At 49.2% G+C, this 26,119-nt stretch overlaps 1 protein-coding gene across 2 annotated transcripts in view; it reads right to left on the bottom strand.

The window, feature by feature from the left end:
• Positions 1-26,119, bottom strand: part of Wdr25 (WD repeat domain 25) — a 130,088-nt gene that overhangs the window by 47,929 nt on the left and 56,040 nt on the right. The gene's annotated exons all lie outside the window — the stretch shown is intronic.

The following is a 26,119-nucleotide window of genomic DNA, read 5'->3' as shown; positions in this document are numbered from 1 at the left end:
TCAGCGCATGCAGCAGAAGCTGGATGTGCTGGCTGGGGCTTGCAGGAGTGGGGCTCTGAAACAAGATTCCCTGGTACTAGCTAAGCAGGCTTCGTTTTCCTTAGTAAGAGAAAAGCCCAAACAAGCACGCCCTCGCACTTCCACAAACCTGCTCCCAGAGCAACTCCTAATGAAGGTGAGCTAACCCTGCCTGCAGAGCCTGAAGGCTCTCAGAATGCAGCCAGAGCTCTGAGAGGTTCCCTGTGAATATGTAAATGTCTAATTAAGCAAACAAAAGGTCAAGAGAAGCCTTCACAGAACGCAGGGACCACCCCCCCTTCCTTTCTTCCATAGCAGCAGTCAGAAGCTCGGTCTCAAACTGAAAGAATTAAGAAGCAGCAGATGTTCTGTTTAAAACCACAGAAGAAACAGAGGAGGAGCAGCCACAAGATCGGCCAGCAGAGTGAAGACTCAGGCAGAGCAGCAGAGCGCAGACAGTGGCTGCTTCTGCAGAGTTATGTACAAGAGCAATGTTAATAGAAAACTGACAGCCAGTGAAACCCTGCAGGGTTCACACAGTTAGCAAGAGGCCAACGCTGAGTACACAGGACAAGCTGCATTTACAAAGTATGATGCCATTTCCTAAGAAGCAGGACCACAGCATCTCACTAATTAGGCTGGCTAATATAAAAACCAAAACAAAGATACCACGTGCTAGCATGGATACAGAGACATCAGAACCCCTGCACTGCCGGCAGGAAGGTAAGCTAGGGCGGCCATGATGGACTGCAGCTTGGTGACTCCCAGGAACCTGTGTAGAACTAGCAATGTTGCTGCTGAGAATAAACCCCAGCTTCTGGTCCTGGGGGCACAAGGAAGCCTTGCCTTTCTTCATATGGAGAGAGGGTGAAGGGAGCCCACTTGTTCACAGACAGATGAGAGTAGGAACAAGCTGGAGCCCTCATACACAGGCTGTGCCTCTTAGATGGGGCTTCCTGACAGCGGCTACAGCACAGAGGAGCCCCAATGGAAGTGTTGACAGTGGGCCAGGCCAGAGATAAGAACTCTGGAGGGGTTCCCTCCTTGGTGCTCCCTGAGTAGTCAGCACCACAGGGAGGAACAGAAAGCCGGCTGCCCAACAGCTATGAGCTATACCTGGCTACAGAGGTAAAGTTTGCTATATTTTACCATATTTGGTGAGTTTTGAATTTTTTGGGTTTGGGGGTTTTTTTGGTTTGGTTTGGCTTGTTTGGGTTTTGGTTTTTCAAGACAGGGTTTCTCTCACCCTGGCAGTCCTAGAACTAGTTCTGTAGACCATGGTGGCCCTGAAATCACAGAGCTCCTCCTGCCCCTGCCTCCTGAGAGCTGGAACTAAAGGCGTGCGCCACTACTGCCCTGCCACCGTGCTGTTCTTGGTTTTGTGTTTTGTTGTTTTTAAGCACACACAAGAAACGTCGTGTTGTTTATCCATGCATTTGTAGACCCTAAAGGAAAACAAACAAACAAGCAACTGGGCTTAGGATGCCTATCACCTTGAGGATGGCCAGGAGCTGTGACCGCTGCTCAGGACTTCCTTTGAGAGAGTGATTGGCAGGTGAGAGAACAGAAGGGGAGGGAAAAGGTGACTCTGAAGCAACCATATCCAAATGCTGTCCCCATAAATCTCTTATTCATTCGACAAACATCAAGTGCTTGCTAGCAGGCCAGGCACTGTTCTCGGGAAGCTGCCAGAACCAACTCTTGCCTTTGGAGAGTTGACGGTCAGAAAGACAGGCCCTACACAATCCAGCAAAACATCGTCCCAGGTACTAAGGTTGAAGTTTCAAGGTCACCAAGGAAGGGAGCTATAGGGTCAAGAGAAAAGATCCACAGGGTGGCCTGAGAGTGCAAGAGCCAAGATGGTGTAGCAAGATGGGATGTAGCCAGAGAGCATTCTGTGGGCAGTAGAGTGTCCAGGCTCCCCTGAGGAAGTGTCCAAGGTCTCCTAGCTCCAGTCTACAGGACCCTTTAACTGCCCCACAGAAAGAAGATACAGGGAGAGCGAGTGGAGTCTCCTGTGGGAATTCTAGACAGAGGGAGCAGCAGTAAAGAAGAGGTCTATACGGGAGTCAGAAGCAACAGGGACCCCTTGGAGTAAAACCAGTAAAGAGAATGGAGAAACTAGGACTGCTTAGGCCTCAGGCCTGAGCATCAAGGGGAATGGCCAGCTCTAGGAGAAGCAAGCTGGAAGGCAAGGTCAGCACTCTACAAGCGAAAGCAGCAGCTCATGAAAAGGCAGGACCAGTCGAGCCCCTGCCCTCACACTTTAGGGTAGAAGGCAGACTTCCTTCTAAGCCTTTCATTATGTGCAGTAAGATGCTGAGTTAGTGAGGGGGGAAGAAGAGGACAGAGTAGAACAGAGGGAGCCAGGGAGGAGTGAGGAGCAGACAGGGAGAGCAGGGAGCACGGAGGGGGAAGGAACGAGGCAGAAGGAAGCTTAGACGCAACGAGGCCTGGGCCGAAAGGGCAGCACAGTGTGCTAGGCTTCTTGAGCAGGGGCGTCCTGCATGGGCCTGGGTCTGAGGAGACACACAGCCGGTACACAGTGTGACAGCCGCTGGGAGGTCCAGCTGCACAGCTGTCTGATGACACAGAGGAGCAGAGTCGAGGACGACAGTCAGTCCCAGCTTGCTATCAAGGGTGAAGGCGAGAGGAATCTTTGCCAGTTGTTCTTCCTAATTGAATTGAATGTTCACTGTCAGGCTTTAAAGATTAATTCCCAAACACTGCCACAGCCCTGAGTGTCTGCCTTTTTTCAACCAAGTAATTAGAGATCCCAAACTGCCTTCCACCGGATTAAGGGCTCAGTCTTGTTGAATGTTCTGAGATGAGTCCATGTATTAACTACGATTATTAACACGGTCTGTGTGTCCAGCCAGAGCCACAGATTTGACAAGAACATGATGAGAAAAACACAGTAGAGTTCTGTGTCTGTGTCCCCAGTATTGCCACTGCCACTCTAGCTGCTCGGGTCTCTGAGGACGGCCCAGCCTGTTGCTTCCGCCTCGGGCAATACTCTTGCCTTTGGTTCAGGTTTCGTTTGCATTTTATTTAACTGATCATTACTCCTACCACAGCAAGTGTAGAGGTCAGAGGACAACTCTGAAAGACAATTCCCTCAGTCCACTAAGGGTTCCAGAAAGCAAACTCAGTGGCTAGGTTTGTTCAGCAAGCATCATTACCCACTGAGCCAGCCTACAGATCCTGTTCCTTGTTTTGGGAGAAATATAATCTCCTTATAAAATACTGAAACCCTATGAAAGCGTGTGTGTGTGTGTGTGTGTGTGTGTGTGTGTGTGTGTGTGTGTGTGTATGTGTGTGTGGTGTGTGAGGTGTTTGTGTGTGGTGTTGTTGTTTCTCTGTTTACCTGGGAAATAGGCACAGTCCACCAAATACATTTGTCAAAGACAAAAGAAAATCAAATAAGAGTTGCCCCTATCCTCACCCCTGGGAACAACTCACTGTCACATTTCTAGGAGTGGCATGCTTGCTTTGAGATCAAGCCTCAGTTGCTTTCCTCCTGCCTTATCAGCTCCTGTTCCTCCAAAAACCACTGCTCCAGGTCACTCCCAAGCTCACAGCTCCCTAGGAGCCCACACAGCTAGTGTCTTCCTTTGCCGAGGGGACAGGATGGACCCATTTGTGCACAGGAACCAGAGGAGCGTGTCCTGGGGTGTTTCAAGTCTCAGACCTGCTTTAGTCACAGACTGGTTTAGAGATGAACTCTACCTGTGCCGGCTGTGCAGCCCACCGGCAAGGCACAGTAGGGAATCCAGGTCCTGGGCATCTCCGAGCATTAATGTGATGCTTTTACACATCTTTGTCAAATGGACTCCTGATGAGTCCATGTGTGGGGTGACTGCAGATGCATCTCTAAAGTCTGGACTGTTCAATTCTAATGCGTAGAAACGTAATTTCACTTTCTACCCTGGCCTTGCATTCTGCTCCCTTAACTCACTTTTTAGTTCTAGAAGGCACGATAAAAACCCAGTGGGAATTTTTCCCACTGTGTCGTCTGCATTACAGTTTTTCATCCTCCTCTGCTTTCTTGCACTGGGCCAAGGAGACAGAGGAAGAGCATAGCGCTTTCCCTCGCTTCACACCATACGAGAAGAGCAGCCCGTCTTTCTCCAGCATGGGGGGGGGGGGGCGCTGTCTTTGCAGAAAGCCCTTATCAGTTGAGAGACCCTTTCTTCTGTTTTCTCAAAGTTGTTTAAAAAAAAAAACTGTTTAGTGTGCATGTGTGTTATGTCCCTTGAGTGATCAGCATGTGTGGGTACAGGAGCATGGACACCGCGAGACGTCACAGAACGGTTTTGGGCAGTTGGTTCTCCCCTCAAACATGATTTCTGGGGCTCAAGCTTAACCATCAGACTTCCTTGGCAAGTATTTTCGCCTGTGCTGGGTCACTGTGCCGCCCTGAAAGCTGCTTTTTTTTTTTTAAACATATATTATCAGGAATGAATGTTAAACGTTTGCCAAAATCCATCTACTAAAATGGTCTTAAAGCTTTCTCTTCATAGTTAATCACTAATATTGCAGTTCCATTATCAAGAAGTGCACTGCACTGACTGATCCTCCATGTCCAAGCCAAGCTCCCATTCCTAGTCATGAGATTCTAAGTGGATAGCTGCATGGATCTGCTAAAGTTCTGTGAAGTGGAAACTTGAGGGTTCACTGGAAAGTCACCTGGATGGGCACGTGAAACTGGACACAGGTGTGAAAGGCTCAGGCAGACTCATGAAGGAACGTTTGACTGAAGCAGACCCAGGAGAGGATGTTCTGCTAAAGCAGGCACGTGACAGGACTCCTTACACCGTGTAGCTGAGCTGCATTTGTCGGGACTCCATAGAGGGAAACTCACCAGAACAACTTCTGGTGGTGAGCTGCAGGTTCCTGACACGCCCCAGGACTCAGGCTGCTGAGGCAAAACCCGTGCTGAGGCAAGGTACTTGGAGGACATGTGGTGTTTGGAGGGTATAAATGGGATTCCACAAGCCATGGAGACAGAGCTTGGCTTGTTGGTATGACTAGCTGTGCAACACTTAAGGGTCTCAAGTCTTCACTGATCTTCATTTCCCTGAGAGGCACAGCAGAGAACTTCTCCTGGTGTCCCTCTGGGTCACTCCTGCTGACCTGAGGAAGGCTGAGGCCTGGTTGTCTTTGCTAGGTCATGTCACCACTGTCGCTAACCAGATTCATTGAACTGGACTGCTGATGTATCTGAACTGTCTGTGAGTGGATCGAGCTACCGTGGTCTGCTAACCTGTCAACTGAACTGCCAGTTCCCAGAGAACCTTTCTTAACGGGCCCACTTCTCCTGTATCCTTTCTTTTCTACTACCTCTGGTGGGTGGTGGGCTACAAGGGAGGTTAAAGAGATGAAGAACCATCATTGAAAGTAAGGTTTGAAATAATTAAAATTACGGTTTTTTCAAAAAAGCTTTGCTAGTTCATCAAAGATATTGGATGGATGCTCACTCCCATGATGTCATTCGTGTCTTGGTGTCTGGAGAACTTGCTGTGAGGTCTCCCTCAGCTTTGATGTTCCAAAATGGTTCCAGGGTAGCTGCTGTAACAACACCCCCAAACTGAGTGGCTTGGACAACAGGTGCCAGAACGGTTCTGGGGCTGGTCCCCTGCTGAGGGCTATGGGACCGTAGAGTCGGCTGGCAGCTTTCTCTTGTGCCTAAGTACTGCCTTCAAGTCTGTCAGTCATCTTCCATGTGCGCTTGCCTCCAGACCTCCCTTGTGTGCACACCAGTCACAGCCAGAGCCCAGGCATCATTCTGCAACGACTACCTCCACACAGACTCAATCTCCAACTATGGCTGTGTTGTGAAATACCAGAGGTTAGGACTTCAAAAGAGAAATTGAGGGTGACGGGGGATACGTGTAATCCAATCCATGGCAAACGAGAACTCTCTCTCTCCTTAGGTATTTGTTAGAACTCATTAGTGAAGCCATTAGGGCCTCGAGTTTTCCTTGTGGGAACAGTTTGAACTAAAAATTCAATTATTTCCATAGCTATAAGATATGTTTCTTCTTGGGTAAGCTTTTATTATTAGGGTCTTCTGGGGGATTCTGCGTGTCACCTAAGCTGTGGCGTTCATTAGTGCATGCTGATCGTGCATTGCCGTGGTAGCCTTTTAATACCCGCAGCATCTATAATTAGTTCATTCTGATCATCTCTCATGTTGGTGATTTGCGTCTTTTCTCTACATTCTTGATTCTAGCTAAGGTTTCCAACATTCATTCCTGAGCTGGGCATGGTAGCTGGCTCCTATAATTCCGCCCTCAGAGGACACTGAGACAGGAGCATCACTGGGAGTTAAAGGTCAGTCTGGGCTGCAGAGCAAATGATAATTAATTATCAGTTTGGGCCAGAGAGATCGCTCAGCAGGCAAAAGTGCTGGTCATGCCGGCCCAATGACCTGAGGGTCCACAGAACCCATGGTGGAAGGAGAAAACCATGCCCGAAAGTTGTCCTCTGGCCGCCACATGCGCACCATGACACATACATTCCCACATGGGTCGCAAATGCAACAAACATGATAATCTTGTTGTTGTTTTTTTTAATTTTGTCAAAAACAAAGCGGGCAGGTTTGTTTGCTTTTCAATAGCTGACTTCCTTCGTGGCTTCCTTTCCCTCTATTTCAGGTCCTTCTGCTCTGCCTGCCTCACTCATTTGGGCTCAGTTGCTCGGCCTTTCCCAGTGTTTGACTGGAAGCTGAGTCCACTGAAAATTTTCCCCTAAAGACCCAAGCACTCGGTGCTACAAAGCCACTGCGGCCTTGCTGGTCTGTAGCGCCTCAGAATACGCCCTCCAACGGTGTCCGCCTTGAGGCTCAGCGCTGCCTTCTTCTGTCGGTAGTGAAGATGGGGTAGAACTCAAGCCTCTCTTCATCACTGGCTTTTCCCTTAATCCTGTCTGAGGAAATCAACTGGGAATGATTCAATCTTCCTGAACTTCCCAGTCCGCCTGTTTGATGCCCGTGTGCGCCTGAAAGGAGTCCGCACTCTGCTGCTGTGGTGTGGAGGGTCGGATGGATGTCCATCAGGACAGCCGGCGACAGTGCTGCCCCATCCTCCGCATCTAAAGCAGGTTTCTGTCTGTGTCACCTTCTGACTATTGAGAAAGGAGTGGAAAATTCCAGGCCGTTGTGGGTTTCGCTGTTCGTACAGCCCATCCTGGCGGCTTTGCTCTGTGTGTTTTACAGCGCTCTCCTTCTGTGTGCGTATAAATATCTACATGGCTGGTGTGATGTACCTTAAGGGATGTACTGTGATGAACTGATCCCTCCTGTTATTATAAGATGACTCTCTTTATCCCTGTAATATTTCTGCTCGGAAGCCTGCTCTGCCTGATATTTATACAGCCAGGCAGGCGTTCCTTTATTACTGTTAGTCTTGCTTATCCCCCGTTCTTTCCACTTAACCTTTCCCTGTTTCTATAGTTAAGGTGAGTTTCCTGCAGGCACTGTATAACTGTGGCTGCCTTTCTATCCAAACAATCTTTGTCTTTTAAGTGCAGTGTTTAGACCTTCCACTTGTTTTTGAGAAGTTTAAGTTTGTGTGGTTCACCCTGTCTGTTATTTTCCCTCCTTCTGTTCGCCCCTTCTCGGTCTTCCGTTATTTCACCAGATACCTCCCATCGTTAGGACCCACCGCCATGAACCTTCCTCTGCTCGTCTTCTATTCGTCACCTTGAGGTTTACAGCACACATCTGTGACTTATTCTGACCACCTCTTCCCTTATGATGTAAGAAAGCAACCCCCCCCACTCCCCATCTTTCATCTCGTGTGCCACATCCCTACATGTTATAAAGTGCACACCGCCTTACGGTCAAGTGTTATCGAAGATGGCTTCTAAGTAAGGAGGAGCACTGGACTGCCTCGTGCACTCAGGACAGACAGAATCCCACTCGCATCAGTTTCCCCTCCGCCTCAGGACTCCCTTTCCCAGTGAACAGTTCCCGTGACGCAGGCTTGCTGGCCATGCCTCACTCCACTTTTGAGAATCTGAGAAAGTATTGCACCTTCGTCTTTTCAAGACTGGGGGTTGTAGGCAAAGGTTCCTGAAAGACCTCACCTCACCCTGAGCCCTCTGCAAGCCTGAGTCACTGGTTAGAGCTTCAGTAACTGAAGAGGTTCAAAGGTTAAAGATCCGGAATTACAACTTATCTCAGACTCCCTTTCCCGATTCCATGTGAGACCTGACAGCCTGTGAGTAGCAGGTGAGACCTTTTGGACTGCATCAACAAATGACCAGCTTTCACCAGCCCCAGACTCAGACAGAATGGCACAGAGACCTCTCCGCCTTGCTGCAACCCAGTCACATGATGTTCCACCAGTGCATTGGAAAAGTGTCTTGACTATAAAAATTCAGTCACGTGGAAACATGGATTTGGGGTGACCTGAATCTGTTTTCCAAGGACAGGGACATGCTCTTTCTTGGCTCTCTATTACCCACGGAGGTAAGAGTTGTGCTTGTTTTTAATTAGTTTTCTCTTCTCTGTTCTTGCACCCTTATGTACTGCGTATACGAGGCTTGCCTGCACATCTGCCTGTGCACACCTGGTGCCTTGAGCAGGCCAGAGGATGGCATCAGATCACCTGGGACAGGAGTTATGTGGCTGTGGGAACCCAGCTTAGGTCCCCTGCAAGAGACGCCAGTGCTCTTAACTACGGAGCCATTGCTGCAATCCTGAGGGTTGTTTTATGTTGACAGTGTCTAGTGTTCACTTGCAGTGGTGTGAGTTTCTCTTCTCCGTGCTTTAAAGGGGGAATGTCTCTATTTCTGCCATTGCTCTGGTTCCTCTGTATACAGTGTCTTTTCCTCCTTTTAAGATTGTCCAAGCCAGAGAGATGGCTCAGTGGCCACAGCACTTGCCTCACAAGTATGAGGTCCTGAGTCTGAATCCCAAGAACTAATGTAAAAGTAGAAGCAACAGTGTATGCAATCCCAGTGTTCCTGACACGGGATGGCCAGGCGACTAGACACGCACACACAACAGTGGACAAGAGACCCTATCTCAAACAAGAGGGAAGGCAAGAACTGACACCCAAGAATGTCCTCTGACCTCCACATGTGTACCACAGCACAACCACACACATATACACACACATACCACACACACACACATACACACAAACCACACACACACACACCACACACATACACACACACCACACACACAACACACACACACACACACACACACACACACACACACCAACCACACACACACACACACACCACACAACACACACAACACACACACAAAACACACACACCATACATACACAACACTCACACCCATATCATACACACACCACTTCCAACACATGCATACACACACACACATACACATACCCTACACACACCACACACACATACACACACACCACACACACACACACTACACACACACAAAAACACACACCACACACACACACCCCAAACACACACACAAAAACACCACCAAACACAAAAAACCCCACACCAAACACACCACACACACACAACACACACACACACACCACACACCACACACCACACACCACACACACACACACACACAACACCACACACATTGCAGCACACCACACACACGTACACACAAGTACACACACACACACACACAACCACACACACACACCACACACACACACACCACACACATACACAACAACACACCACACACACCCCCAAACACACACACACACAACAACACACACACACACACACAACACACACCCCCACACAAAACACACCCACACACACACCACACACACACACCCCCCCCCCCCACACCCACACCACACACACACACACACACACACACACACACACACACCACACACACACACACACACATACACACACCACACACACACCACACACATACACACACACACACCACACACATACACACACATACACACACACACACACACATACACACACCCCACAAACACCCACACACACCACACACCACCACACACACACACACACACACACCACACACACACCACACACACACCACACACACACACACACACACCACACACACACACACACACACCACACACACACACCACACACACACACACACACACACCACACACACACACACACACCACACACACACCACACACACACACACACACACACACACACACACACCACACACACACCACACACACACACACATTTTCTTTTTTTCTTTCTTTTGATTTTTGGTTTGGTTTGGTTTGGTTTTCGGTGTTGGAGGTGAGACAAAAGGCTGTCCTAGAACCTATTATGGACCAAGCTGGCCTCGAATTCACTGAGGTCTGCCTACTTCTAACTCCTGAATGCTAAAACATAAACATTTTTTAATAAAAAAAGATTGCTGTGGTCCTGCTGCAGCCGAGAGCCATGTCATCGTGTGCATGGCCTGTGTTACCACCAAAGGCCATGTAGCTGTCCTTAGTCTGTGCCTGAAGCCATGTAGATGTCCATGGGTCATGCTGCCACCAGGCCATGTTGAGGTCTGAAGCCCATGCCACCAACAGAGCCCCTGTGGATGTCCTTGGTCTGAGCTATCTCCTGAAGCAATGCTGACATCCATGGGCCGGACTGCCCCTAGGGCCCGAGCTGATGCCCTTGATCTGCGCTGCCACCAAAGGCCACAATGGTGTCCATGCTCTATGCTGTGACCAAGGGCCATGTTAATGTCCACGGTCTGTACTGCCACCAGACTAGGCTGAGGCCCGTGGCACACGCTGTCAAGGGAGCAATGTTGGCAGTATGGATGACTGCAGACTCGCAGTGGAGAAGAAGTCACAGGAGGCTTCTGTGACAGCACTTACCCCGACCACCTCCCCTAAGTAGCAGTGCAGATGGGAAGCCATGGAGGAGAACTCTTAAAGAGTCGTGGGAAGGATGCTGAGTGTAGCTCCCCACAAATGGTGCTTCTGGTTGGGGAGCAGGTGGGAAAGGGCTCAGTTGTCTTTAAGGGGCTGGCCACTGGGCGTTGACCATGCTCCGGGCAATACATGGGTGACACAAACTGGACTTGTTTTGTTTGCTTGTTTTTGCTTGTTTGCTTTTCCTTTCTCTTTTTCGGGGGAGAAAAAAGAGTGAGGAGCAAACCTAGGAGGACTGGGAAGTGAGTGCAATGGGGTACATTAATAATTAAAAATATTATGTTGGAAAATAAAAAGAATCTCTTAGCTAAGTGTGGTGAGGCGTATCTGCAACCCCAGTACTCGGGGCTGAGTATAGGGCCCAGTACTCAGAAGCTGAGGCAGAAGGATCTCCAGTTCAAGGCCAACCTGGGCTATCGCATAAAAGGCCCTGTCTCACTTTGTACATTTAGCCCTGTTTTTTAATACTATTTTTCTCTGAGAGCATTCATTTCATGTGTGTCAGGATCCTGGTTGTCCCAGGGCCCACTGATATCCGTGTGCTTACTGTGCACTAAGCCTTGGGTAGGCTCTCTTACTTCCTCAGGTCTGTGAACATCTGTCTGTATTTCTAACCTAGTAATCTCATGCTACATATTTCTTGTTTATAATGTTGTGTTTGTTTGTTTATTATGAACCATGGCACATGTGGAGGTCAGAGGACAAACTGCAGGAGTTGTCCATCATGTGGGTCCCACAGGTCAAACCCAGGTTGATAAGCACCTTTCCCCACTAAGCCATCTTTGTCCTGGCTGTTGCCATCCACATCTCTTCCTTTACCCTGCCCTACCTTTCTCCTCTGGCACAGTGGGGTATGTTACCGCGGGTTGACTGACTGTGTGCTACCCCTCCTCTGGCACAGTGGGGTATGTTACCGTGGGTTGACTGACTGTGTGCTACCCCTCCTCTGTGCCGCTTCTTCAGCTTCCCTCTGGTTTGGGGCTCATGTTTTCCTACTTCGAGCACTCTGGAATCCTTATTTGGATGTGGACAGAGTGAATGTTACTTTATGGATGTTTCCATTTCAGTGTTCCTATAGAGATCTCTGTAGTTTCTTCTAGAACATAGTAAATGCTCGGAGACAGCAGGCTTGCAACAGTAACAGTTCTCTAGTCCACCACTCCCCAAAGCCTGGCTAGAATCTGCCTCCCATTCCCACCTCAGCCACTCAGGGACATCACAGGACCATAGTTTTGCCAACCTGGAAACTCCCAAGCCAAAACAATTTGAGCCAAAAACAAATTGAGCACTTGTCTTATTTTGATACATTTATGGGCATTACCTCTGTTCCATGTCTGAAAACCAATGCATTGAACATTTTGCCTGATTTCTTACTTGTTTGAGACCTGGTCTCTATCCCTCCTCATGAACTAAGAGCATTGAGCTCCACAAGATACTTAGAAATTCGAGATGGCTCGGCAGATAAAGATGCTTGCTGCCAAGTCTGAAGACCAAAGTTTGATTCCCAGAACCCACATAGAGGAAGGAAAGAACTGACTCCCATAATTGTCCCCGACCCCAACATGAGCAACAGAATGTGAGTACGCAAACACACACAAACACACACAAACTCACGCAAACACATACAAATTCACTCAATCACACACAAACACACGCACTCTCGCTAAATGACATTTCAAAAAAGTTTTGAGGTACTTGGAAGCTGTTGCCAACTATCATCAGCTCTCCCTGTTGCTTGGTGAGTCGCTGCTCGTTACGGACATAAGCCCGCTGTGATCAGAAATCCTTCGGTTTATGCCGACCTCCAGGAAGCAGAATTGAAGCCGAGAAGCACAGGAACCCTGCACTGCTCACATACAGTTCTCCATGAGCGTCAGTCAAAGGAGTCAACGAGGTCGCTCTGGTCTACTTTTGCTGTGTTGTCCAGTTCCTACAACCGACCGTTTGAAGAAGGGTGTTGGGTCTCCAGCCATGACTGTGGATTTGCTGACTCTCCTTCTGTGAAAACTGTTCTCAAGTACTCGGATGTCCTGCTGGCCAGTGATCACACACCGGCTGCTTCCTTCTTGATGGATCTACTCCCACGCACACACCATTCACCTGCTTGTCTCCTCCTGGCCAGCCTCCCCCACCCTTCACGCTCACTGTCCGGAAGGTGGATTTTTATTCGGCCTGTTTACCTTTGCCCTTGTTGTTTCTTTCCTGACAAAACCATTCCAATTCTTAACAGCACGCCGTTTGCTCTTTTATAAACATGTTTTTAAAAGATTTTTAAAAGCATTTGTGGGTGTTTTGCCTACATGCGTGTTTGTACAACACAGAGGCCAGAAGAGCATGTCAGACTAGAGCTGGAGTTACAGGCAGATGTGGGCTGCCATGTGGGTGCTGGGAATTAAACCCAGATCCTCTTCAAGAGCAGCCAGTGCTTTTGACCACTGGGTCACACCAGGTCTAACTTTTTAATCCATTCTGACAATCTCTTTCCATTGTCACATTTCCTTCATTTAATGAAGTTGTTGATGGAATCAGATTTTTATTTGCTATTTGTTTTCTTTTTACCTCTCTGTTTAGTCTTCATTCTCCGTTATTGCCTTTTTAAACATTACTGAATAGTTGTGTGATCCCATTTTACTTGGCTTCTGGCCGTTTAGCTATCTCTTTACATTATGTCTTCGGTGGTTGCTCTGGGGGTTCTGATATGCATCCTTAATGTCGTGCTGCCTTCTTGCAGACGAGACTGTACCGGCTCCACAACAGCGTGGAGCTATAAACGCACTTCCACCGAGTCCACAGTTCACCCCGCAGCATCAGGACTGCGTCAGGTGGGTCATGAGCCACACAGGGCAGCCTCCTCTGCCTTCAGCACTCCGCTGCTTTTAATTTAAGATGAAATGGTCTTTCAGACCCGGACATGCATATCCCCGCTCCCCGTAGTCCTTGACGAATCCTAGTTGATGATGAAAACCCTCTGCCGAGCGCCACAGTGTGTGCACGTGCTGTGCCACCCGAGGGATCTCTGAGTCTTCATTCTTTTTTTTTTTTTTTTTTTTTTTTCCTTTTTTTTTGAGTGCTGGGGGGGGAACCCAGGGCCTTGCCCTTGCTAGGCAAGCGCTCTACCACTGAGCTAAATCCCCAGCCCCTGAGTCTTCATTCTTGAAGGACACTGATCCACAGCTTGGCTGGTTTGGGGTTCAGACAGCACTTTGGAGGTGCAGTCCTGCAGTCTCTGGTCAGCACTGTTTCTGGTGAGATGAGGAGTCTGAGGATTTCTGGTGAGGATTTCTACCACCACTCTCCTTGCATGAGAGTCATTTTTCTCTGGCTGAGAGAGAGGTTTTCACTTTAACCTCCTGTTCAGGGTTTGCACCACATGCTTTTCTTGTCAGTTGGTAAGTGGACTTGAGGAATTTCCTAATGCTTCACACTTGAGGTATATTTTTTCTTCCCCATCATCTAACACTTCCACCACTCATATAACCAATCTTGCAGCCCTCTCCACAGTCCCCCGGCACCCGCCAGCTCTTCCTGAGCTCCATTTCCCGCTAGTTTCAGGCTGCACAGGTTTCTCTCTCTCTCTCTCTCTCTCTCTCTCTCTCTCTCTCTCACACACACACACACACACACACACACACACACACACACACCTCTTGTCATCTCCCACTCTGGCGGTGTGGCCAAGCGGTGCAGCCTTGACTTCAGTCACTGTCTGGGCGCTGGTGCTTGTACTTGCTTCCTTGAAGCGTTGACTTCTCCACTGAGACTTCCGTATTTACTCACTGCGCATGTCCGTGATGGCTACATGAAAATACTTGTCCGCTGATTCCAGTATCTGGACCGTCATGGAACTCAGGCTGCTTCTCTGCTGCTTCTGGCTTTGCCAATCGTTTCGGGTAGAATATCTGTCGTAGTAATTCGGGATTCTGTTGTGCTCCTTTGAAGAGCATTAATTTTAGAAAGAAAACTCACCTTCAGACTCCACTGGCCCGGCCCTGCCCTACAGTGTCAGACGCTCTTCCTCAGCTTCTTCACGGGAACTGGGCTGAGCAGCAGCGGCCCCGCGTGCGGCTAAGGGGCCATCAGATCACATCAAATGTGCGGCTCTAGCCCTCTGCCTCCTTTCTAGAATCTCTGTCCTCCCTTTGGGGACATTTGCTGTGGTTGTCCCCCACTCTGTCCTCTGATCTTCAGGGCAGCAACACCGCAGTCTTTGCACTGGGCCTGCGCACAGGTGAAAGCACACTCACCAGCACAGGAGACGAGGTCATCTTCTCTCTACTTTCTGCCTGGTTTTTGTGACCTTACAGTACTTTCAGGGGACATCACTGTGGCAGAGTCGACAGTTGCTAGCAATGAGAGGGACGGTCCAGCTGGCCTCCTGATTCACTACCCAAAGCCATGCTGAACTGCCAGTTTTAAGTTTCCATTTTCCAACAGTGGGGAGTGCTGGGGTTCGGTCAACACTCACTCATCTCACTGGCCCTCACACCTGATCCACACACAGACACACCAGGATCGATTACTTAAGCAAACATCTTCTCCTGCCCAAAATTATTTAGGACAGTAGGGAATAGGTATCATTCTCTGGGTGCACCATCACACTTCAGACTGCATGAAGGCACGTCGGAATGCACAAACTACCATCTCCCACTGTGGGCACAAGAGTGGGACTGGACTGCAGTGGGTTCTCCCTCCTCTGCTGAACAGATGGGGACACTGAGGCACGTCCTCTCCTTACTCTTGTACAGCATGGGAAGGCTGCAGGGCTCTAGCTTACTTGGGCCACCTCACTTGAGTTCCTAAAGGTAGGGTACCCAGCTGCTGGTGTCAGGGTCTCACATTTGCTTGTTCAGCAGGAGCAAGAGAAGAGGCTTCTTACACCACCTCCTCCCACTTCCCAAAATATTCTTGATACTACAAGATGGAAGGTCTCGCAGAGTAAGAACTGAGGAGAAACTGGAGCAGAGCCTGCAAGCACACGATCGCCTACTACAGAGAGCGCTAACCGCATCCTCTGTCTGCTCAACACCGCCAGAACAGAGGGCGGTGTTTTAAATGTCAACAGAAGACACAAAAGGCCAAAGAAGAGAGAAACAAATGGATTAAGACCTGGGCATCAAGAGGTGCTCCGGGTATGGGGAGATCACCAGGGACACCTGCTTCAGAGTGGCCTGTAGGTCACAGCAGGTGACAGTCAGAGGCCTAACTGGTCCCCTTTCCTAAAGCTCTGCATCCTGAGCCTTCCTCTGAAGCAGAAAACCCATTACCTTGCTTCCCACCCCTCAGTGGCAATGGGGGCCTCAGCAGGTATGCGTTGATGCCTTTGAGGACTTCTCTAGAATCAACCAGGTCTTAACAGAACCTATGTGGGGGAAACACCCTCCCCCTTGCCAGACACAAAAAAAGGTCAGGAGATAAAGGATGAAGTTGATGCTGACTGCACACAATTGTAAATGTGTTAAAAACTGCAGAATTACACACACACACACACACACACACACACACACACACACACATTTAAGGATGGTTGGGGGAAACTGAGTGTGGAAGTCCACATTTGTAATCCAGGCAGTAAGGGGCTGGGAATTAAGACATTCAAAGCAGACCAGTTTATACAGGAAGATAAGATATCAAACAAGAAGGCTATAATAGGAAGTATTTTATTGTCCTGCAACTAAAACTGTGGAATGCAATAGTGTGGTGTGTGCCTTTACCTCACAGCCTGTGACCCCACAGCAAGCAGAGCAGTGTTGAGCTGAAGCCATTCCACCTCCCCGGCTGAGAACTCAGAGGCTCTCCTCAGAGGAGAAAGCCTTGTCAGATGCCTTGCCCTCCGTCCCTCATCCCCACCAACCCCTCCCATGACCAACTTCCACAGCAGGCCACCTTCTCCAGTCTCCCCGCTCTTCCCAATCCCAATCCCTTCCTTGCTTCAGTGAGACATTTGTCCCTCCAAAAAGTCCTCCTGATCCCCCACACACCCGGTGAAGACCCAGCAGATGTTTCCCTGGCCCTGTGCCCCGCCCCTCCCAGGCTGAGTTGAGGGCCACACGTCCTGCACTGTCCCCTGCACTCTTCTCCACTGTGTCACCTAAATGTGTCTCATTATGACCTCATGGTGCTCCACAGACTGCGATTTACACTCCCGTGCTCCCACTTCCGCTGGGTGCTGCCCAGCCAATGGAGTCCTCCTGGCCCCTCTCACCCTCTGACATGGCTGTGACCGGGCCACTTTATAGATGTTGAGGCAGAGGCTCCACGTGGGAGGCGCCTGTCTATACTGTACAATGAGCTGGGGCAGGCTGGGGCATGTGGGCCAAGTTTCTCACCTGGGAGGCCTCCACCTCATCCACAGCCGGGGAGCTGGGCGAGCTGGAAGGAGACAGAGGGTGGCACTGAGTCTGACCCTCGCACTTAAATGCAGGCGAGAGCTGTGCGCCTGCCAACGGTCTCCATTCCGCGCGCGGCTATGGCTGCTGTTCATCCCGGGATCCCACTGAATGTAGAATTGCCGTCCCTGCTTCCACTGCTTAACGGCTTCCAGTGTTCATAAAACCCCATTTTCAAAGGTGTTGTTCCCCATCAATCCCAGAATCAGAGAGCGCAAATGTGGCGGGGGCCCTGAACTTGACCATTTTCCCCTGGCGCCAACAGCTACACACACACAGCAAGAAGATAGAACGGCCTGATTTGGCATGGTGGGAAGGAGTAAATTGCTTGAGTCTGCGAAATACATTACCTCAATCTCACAAATGGTTTCTGAAAATCATTAGGCTGCAGAGACGTCCTCTGCAAACCCTGCTTCTGCAGCCTTTCGCAACTGCTCAGTGCCACCCAGTCACTGCCACAGGCACCGCTGTATGACTCCCAGCCTAGGCCCTCAGGAAAGGCAAGCAGGATGTCCACGGGCTCGTCATAGCAGCAAGTCAGGCAAGAGAGCTGCAGAGACTTGAAGAGCAGCTCTCTTCCTACATGGAACCCCCATCACCCACATGTGCTGTACACCCCAATCCACACACATGTGGTAATCCACATGCCACTATCCACACACACAGTCCATGCACTTGACCCTTCCATGTACCGTGGTCATGCACTTCTCCATAGTTGTGGTTGCTACTCTAAACACTGTCTGAAGGCTCTTGGCTAGGTAGGGTTACAGGCCCCTCATCCATCCTTAGAAGCAGTCTCTAAAGGGACAGTTGAGAGCTAGCTGAGTGCATTCCAGCTCACCCAACACACAGCAGAACCAAGCTCATGCCTGGGATGGGGTTCCTTCAGGAGGAACACGTACTGGATCCTTACAGATGGTTCCACGTACACATCAGCTGGAGTTCACAGGATGTGAAAGAGCACTGCATTCATCTAGATACGTATGTAGCTTCTGTGAACACACATTTATTTCCCCCATAAAAGCTCAGCAAGTGACCCAGAGTGTGGTGGTGGGCAGGTGGCGTGTCCAGGGCATCTATGTCCACGGGTTTGTGCAGTCTCGCAGCCTGCAGCTGTCCGAGCAGCAGGACCAGAGTGAAATGGGTAGAGCCCTGAGCTAGGGCAGTGCGAGGTGTCACAGTGAAGGCTGAGCAGCCCCTGCAGAGTGGTGTGAAGGCCCCTGTGCCAACTGCAGACGCCCGCTGTCATTTGCTCTTAGCCAAAGCTGTCAGGTATGGTACATGACTTCTACATTTTTAATTTGTGTTTATTTTGCATGTATGTATGTGTACACATATGGACATACCACAGCACAGGTGTCAGAGGACAACTTGCAGGAACCAGTTCTCTCCATTATGTGTGTTCGAGGGGCGGAGTTCTGTTTGTTGAGCTTCGAGGCAAACATCCTTCCCTGCAGTGCTACCGGAAAAGACCCTGTTAAACACTCTGGCTGCTGGGTGGACTTTAAGCTGCTGCTTTGAGTAAGTCACTAGCAGCACTGATGCTTATCAGTTGCAGTAACTAATGAATCAGTACAGATTCTGGTCACTACCATTGACGATGTATGAGCTATGCCTGTAACTTCTAAAGATCCTTAGGACCCCAGGACTGAGGGCTCACAGTGCCCATTGGGTCTCTTCCCAGTTCTGATGGCCTTACAACTGCCCTGTTCCCTTCCCTAGGGATGAAGGCAGGTACGAGACCTTATTAGTTAACAGAAGGCTTAAGCTGTGCTGGGAACCTTCCTATCAATTTCCCCAGATGGCCAACTTAAACCCCTTCCCTTACCTCCACCCCATCCAGGCCACCCCAGTGCCCACGGAGGGCCTGACCCAGGACCACAGAGTCATGAAGCCAAGCAGCAGCAACCTTCTACAGGGTACGGTGGCTTTGCCAGAATGCTGATACTCAGTTAAGCCTTCAACTTGCCTCCCCCTTGGAACCTTACCCTCTCTCAAAATAAAAACTTTTTTTAAAAGATAAATATAAAAGTCTGGGGACATACAGCTTGGTTTGCTTGTAGCATGCACAAGATTCTAGGTTCAATACTTAGTATGGTGTGTGTGTGCCCGTGCCTGTGTGCACACATGTGCATGCACAGATGCTGACTTGTGTAGAATCAACCCTCATGAAGCCACTGTGCATACATTACAGACAAAATAACAAAGCTGGGCCTCTGAAGCAGACTCTCACCTGAGACAGACTCTCTCTCTCACCTGAGGCAGACTCTCACCTGAGACAGACTCTCTCTCTCACCTAAGGCAGACTCTCACCTGAGACAGACTCTCTCTCTCACCTGAGGCAGACTCTCACCTGAGACAGACTCTCTCTCTCACCTGAGGCAGACTCTCACCTGAGACAGACTCTCTCTCTCACCCAAGGCAGACTCTCATCTGAGACAGACTCTCTCTCACCTGAAGCAGACTCTCACCTGAGACACTCTCTCTCACCTGAGGCAGACTCTCACCTGAGACAGACTCTCTCTCACCTGAGGCAGACTCTCATCTGAGACAGACTCTCTCACACCTGAGGTAGATTCACACCTGAGGCAGACTCTCTCTCACCTAAGGCAAACTCTCTCTCACCTGAAGCAGACTCTCACCTGAGACAGACTCTCTCTCACCTGAGGCAGACTCTTACCTGAGACAGACTCTCTCTCACCTGAGGCAGACTTCTCTCACCTGAGGCAGACTCTCTCTCACCTGAGGCAGACTCTGTCTCACCTGAGGCAGACTCTGTCTCACCTGAGGCAGACTCTCTCTCACCTGAGGCAGACTCTGTCTCACCTGAGGCAGACTCTCTCTCACCTGAGGCAGACTCTGTCTCACCTGAGGCAGACTTCTCTCACCTGAGGCAGATTTCTCTCACCTGAGACAGACTCTGTCTCACCTGAGGCAGACTCTGTCTCACCTGAGGCAGACTCTGTCTCACCTGAGGCAGACTCTGTCTCACCTGAGGCAGACTCTGTCTCACCTGAGGCAGACTCTCTCTCACCTGAGGCAGACTCTCTCTCACCTGAGGCAGACTCTTTCTTACCTTTGGCACCTTGAAGGAGTCCCGCAAATACACATGCAGATCTGACATTGAAGACAGTCTAAGTTGCTGTATTCTGTGCCTATCCACATGACTTTTAATGGCAAACAGTAATAAAGTGTAACCGAATCCTCTAATCCTAAATGTGTCAGACTTTGCTGCAGAGAAATGCATCGATAATAGACTCCAAAGTTCCGTAGGAGGAATTGTAGGGCAGAACTTGGAGATGGCTAGAAGACATGAACAGACCCTGGCGGGACACAGGACGACAGCAAAGAGGACACTTAGGCTTTACTCTTTGGGATCCTCAGGGTCTGATCCCTGCCCTGACCCCTTGACCCAAGAGGCCTGGGTAAATGACTGCACCTCTGAATCTCCACTCCCACAGCTAAGGTTATCTGTTCCCAGAGCCATGGAGGTCCTTGACCACATTAAAGCAGTGACAGCAAAGGCAACACAGAAGCCACAATTAGTTCTTGGCTCTTTCCCAGCTTTCCTCCGGCTGCCAAAATCTGTGTTGGTACACACAGGGCTGTGGGCCGAAAGCGTGCCAGGGAGGGGAGATGAGGTGGTTTTGCTTCCTTTAAAGATGACCCTTCAGTGAGGCCACCAACAAGCAAGTGGGAGTGGAGACACCAAGCCCAGCACAAGGCTAGTGCAGGCTCTCTTGCTAGGTGTGGCAGATTGCAAGCAAAGTGGCTACACCCCACTGGGCCTAGCCTGGGATGGGAGACCATGTACTTTCACAGTACGTAAAAGACATTCGTCCTGTCCTTCCCTGGGGCAGCTCTCCTGAAGAGCTGTCACAGGCACATCCCCAAGCCTACCAGAAGGGAAACCACCACTTACAAGGGACCAGCACTGCCACTATCCACTGTGAGACCCCTGAGGCTCTCTTCCCTCGTGTCCAAAATTTAGTAAGACACACTATGGCATGCCTCTCGGGCAACCCCAGCTGGAAGTGGAGGCAAGGTGTCTTCTTCCTGGAACAACACCCTTGTGTGCCCAGAGGACAGAAGGAGCCATGGACAGGCAGGCCCAGGCTTCGTTCTGGGAGTTCCTGAGACTCAGGACAGGAGAGGTTGCACTGTGGCTGAGGTGGCCGGCCAGAGGATGAGCTTGTGCACAAAGAGTGGTTGTTATTGCTCACGCGCCATTCAGTCAGCAAATATTCCTCACGCCTTCCAAAGACGCTCACTTCACATCAGCCTGCAGCACTCCCAATTAATGAGAGAACAAATTAAACTGTCATTACTTTGGTTTAATTCTGTAATTAAAGAACTTCAAGAGGCGACAGGCTCTAAATAATGCATGCTTTTGTCAGAGGAATGTGGAGTTCTGGGCAAGGGAAAATAAATAAATAAAGGGGGAAGCTTTGGGGGAGAGGAGATGAGGTGCAGCAATGATGTTTATCCCTAAACATTGGAGGGAGGGACAACCTGGCGACAGCTGAAGGACTCCATTTGTTTTGAATTAAGGCTTCAGCTACGGGAAAGCAGGGAGCCTGCAGCCCCCACCCCACTCCACACCACCCCTCGCATCGGCCGAAAACAGGAATGGCGTCCTGAGTAATTCAATCGGTGGCTTTTCCAGTTGACAAGGCAAAGCGCAGCAGTCATTCTGACATCTGCTGCTTGTGACTCTCCTTTTTATGTCAGTTCAGGGGAAAGAGAAATAAAGAAAAGGAACACATGTGGCACGTAAATTTTTTTTAATGTGTGTCCTTCCTCCAGCAGACCACACAGCTGCCACATGCTACAAACCTAATGAGCTTGCTGCGTGCAGCTGGGGACGGTTGCAGGGCTGGGGCTGGGGCTGGGACTGGGGCTGGGGCTGGGGCTGGGGCTGGGGCTATGCTGCACAGGATTCAGACCCAGCTTGGAGGGCCCTGCCCCACGCAAGAAGATGTTCCACTAAGCAGACCCAGCCCCCACCTTGGTGGGACCAGGACTCAAGGAGACAGGCTGCAGGGGGCATGCCTTCACCCTGGTACACAGTGCAGGAGGCCTGAATTAGGAGGCAGCACCCGGGCCTGCAACTCCAAATTAAATAACTTACGGGATGTTTTCCTCTTGTCAAGCACTGATGTTTTCATAAATCCCATATTCAGTATAATTGCTGGGTCCTGATTCTCTGAATCGCAGAGAAATGGTATTCAGACAGCCTCCGTTTATGTTTCTATTAGCCACAGAACCCAAAGGATGAAACATTATTAAATGGGACTTTTCCCCTGTACTATCTCAAAGTTCCAAGAACAGCTTGGAGGTTTCCCTGAAAAGGCTGGCGATGTACTTAGTACACAGAATAGCGGCTGCTTTACAAACTGCACACTTTTATTTGATTACTGCCCCTGCCACATCCGGCCAGCCATGGGATTAAGAAGCAAAAGAAATTACACTGCCGGGAAAGGTTCTGAGCAACAGGTAGCAGGCAGGGATTGATCTGGCCTCAAGACCATAGGTCAGGGCAGCAGAGGTGGGCCATCTATGCAAGCTGCCCAGCACATGAAGCTAGAGGGTCATAAACTCAAAAATGCTTACTGAAAACTGGCTGTCTGGCTGAGTGAATGAAGCATTTGACTCCTGGTCCATGTGGAGGCTCTGTGAGGAGCTCACTGGCACCTGGCAGAGCGCATCCTGACTCAAGGGCCATTTGTCAAGGGGGAGTTCAGGCTGCACAACAAAGGAATTTCCTCATCTTAGCCCTGAACAAGCAACAGGAAGTCAAAAGGCAGCAGTGCTGACTGGACACACTCTGCCATTTTATAAAGCAAGGGGCCACCTGCACTTGCTCCCAGAGCAGAGAGAGGCTTCTTGGCTATAAACAAGGAAATAAGGTGTCCATGCAGGACCCCTGTGAGGACTGTAGGTCAGGACCTCCACACAGTAAGCAGGCAGTATAGGAACATGGATACTGGGAGTCTGCACCTCCACCGGAGACTTCCTCCTACCCACCTCACCACTTTTGGCAAGGATAGGCTCAGAATCAACAGCCAGTGATGGAGTTAGATATGATAGCTTCGGTACCTTTGGTGCAGGCTAAGAAGGAAAACCTGTGTGCACAACCTTCTTCAGAGAACCTCGGCCTTCCCTACCTCATACCCTACTTTCAACCCTTGCAGAAAGGTTCGGCTAAGACACTTCCCGGTAAGGACAAACTGCTTCTGTGAGGAAATGTCTAGCTGCTGAGAATCTACACGGAGAAGTCAGACAGCGCAAATAAACAAGCTGAGACGCACATCAAGGCCTTAGGAGGACAAAGCATGCCCTGAAGCAGAAGAGAGGGAGAAAGACAGTCAGGGTAGGGCTAACGGAATGGAGACTAAAGGGCAAAATGAAGACTCTGTGAAACTCAGAACTGGTTCTTTGACAAGATAGACAAGATTGACAAACCTTAGGCAAAACAAAAAGGGGGGAGTCAGACTAAAACTAATAAATTAGAGGTGAAAGGGGGCACTAAGGAAGTAGAGAGGTTCTTTAGGGAATACTTTAATAATATATACTCCAAAAAGGTGGCAATCCTAAAAGAATTAATACATTCCTGCTGTATATGACCTACCAAAATCAAATCAATACAAACAACTTAACGGTCTATAAAAAGCAGCAAACTGAAACAGCAAAAAAGTCTTTAAAAAAGGCCAGAACAAGAAAGATTCCCTGCTGAACTCTACCCCACCATGAACCATCCCATAAAAAAACAGAAAGGAAAGAACACAAGCACATGCCTATGTGATGTGAATATTAATTACCCAGAACCAAAACCTGATAAAGTCACATCAGAAAAAGAAAACTACACATCAATATCCCTAATGTCCATAAACGCCACAACTCTTAATATCGTATTTGAAGGCCCAGCTCAGCAGACATTTTGAAAAGTTCTACAGTATGATCCAGTCGGTTCCACTTCAGGGCGACAAGGACGGCCCAGCACATACAAACTAACAGCTGCAATACAGAAGTAGAGACTCGGCCAGAAATCACAGGCTCATCTTAGCAGATGCAGAAAGGCATGGCTTCTTCATGGTCCTCTGTGACAAAGAAGCCATGAAGTTGAGGGACACACCTCATCACAACTAAATGCCTCAAACCTAAAGCCAGCATACGCTAACTGGAGAACTGCTGGATTCCTCTAAGACTGGGGAACGAGACAAGACTGTCCATGTCACCTTTCTCATTACTACAGTGTGTAAACTCTTAGCAAGAGCAAGCATTAGAGAAAGAAACAAAAGGAACACAAACTGGAAAGAGAGAAGTCAAAGGACCCCAGTTTGCAGATGTTACCCCACAATTAAAAAGACCCTGAAGATGCCACCAGCAACTCTGAGATCTGATAAAGACTTCAGCAAAATCATACACAATAATTAGTGGTTTTCTACACTTCAACAAGGATGCTGAAAAGAAACTAGTAAGTACATTTTAAAAACTGCTCAACATTCATATCCGTGAGGAAAAATTAAAACAACTCTCAGATTCCCTCTCACTCTGTAAGAATGGCCAAAATTGAGCAAACAGACAAATGCTGGCAAAAAAAAAAAAAAAAAAAAAAAAAAAAAAAGGGCTTCATCACTGCTACTGAGTGTGTGCACGGGTGGGTCCTCTGTGCAGTCAGTGTGGAGGTTACACAACACCTAGGAATAAAACAGTCTGACCCAGCCATACCATACAGAATACCAAAGGAATCTGTGTCAGGATACCGCAGAGCTGCCTGCAGACCCATGCTCATGGCAGAACTGTTCACAATAGCCAAGACAGGAAACCAGAATCCACATCCTCAACAGGTAAATGGATAAAGAGACATTAGAGGGCTCTGGAAATGCTCAGCTAGTAAACCAGCTGTTTAGATCCCCAAACCCACATATAGTAGCAAGTTTCTACAAGCCCAGCTCTCCTACAGTGGACAGGAGGTAGAGAGAGAAGAATCCCAGGAGTTTGTGAGCCAAATAGACTGGTGCACAGAAGAGAGCAGAGACTGTGTCAAACAAGATGGAAGGCAAGGGCTGACACCTGAGGTTGTCCTCTGACCCCGCAAATCTGTGCATATGCACATGTGTGTACATATACTAAACACACACACAAATGTTTTTTTAAAAAGGTATGTGTGTACGCATTCTCACACATAATCAAGTTTTATTCCACTGTAAAGAAGGATGAAATAGCCAGGGATAGTGGTGCAGGCCTTCGATCCTAGTGCTCAGGAGGCAGAGGCAAGGAGATCTCTGAGCTGGAGACCAGCCTGATCTACATAGTGAATTCTAGGACAGCCAGGAGGAAAATGAAGTTATGTCACTTACAGGAAAATGGACGGAACTGGGGCTCATCACATTAAACTAAGGTAGCCAGAATCAGAAAACAGACAGATGTTACATGTTTTCTCACAAGTAAAATCTAGGTTAAACAGGAAGGAAAGGGGCAGTATGTGGGGGTGAATCTGAGAGGACAGAGGATGGCAGGTACAGGAGCAAGAGCACACATGGTGCATGTCTTCTCTCAGGGAAAACTACCTTCTGCTGTGGGGCCGGGGGGTTGCTTTGTTTGCGGTTTTGTTGAGAGATCCACCTGCTTCTGTTTCCTGACTGCTAGGATTAAAAGAGCACACCACTATACCTCACTTAAAGTGTGTGTGTATATATATATATGTATATATATATGTGTGTGTGTGTGTGTGTGTGTGTGTGTGTGTGTGTGCATGTGTATGTGTATGTGTGTGCATGTTATGTGCATGTGTGCCCG

The sequence above is a fragment of the Rattus rattus genome, chromosome 7 (genome assembly GCF_011064425.1).
Source record: "Rattus rattus isolate New Zealand chromosome 7, Rrattus_CSIRO_v1, whole genome shotgun sequence".
In the NCBI taxonomy this organism is placed as follows: domain Eukaryota; kingdom Metazoa; phylum Chordata; class Mammalia; order Rodentia; family Muridae; genus Rattus; species Rattus rattus.
Note: the sequence above shows the minus strand (reverse complement) of the source record. Positions and strands in the feature narration are given on the sequence as shown.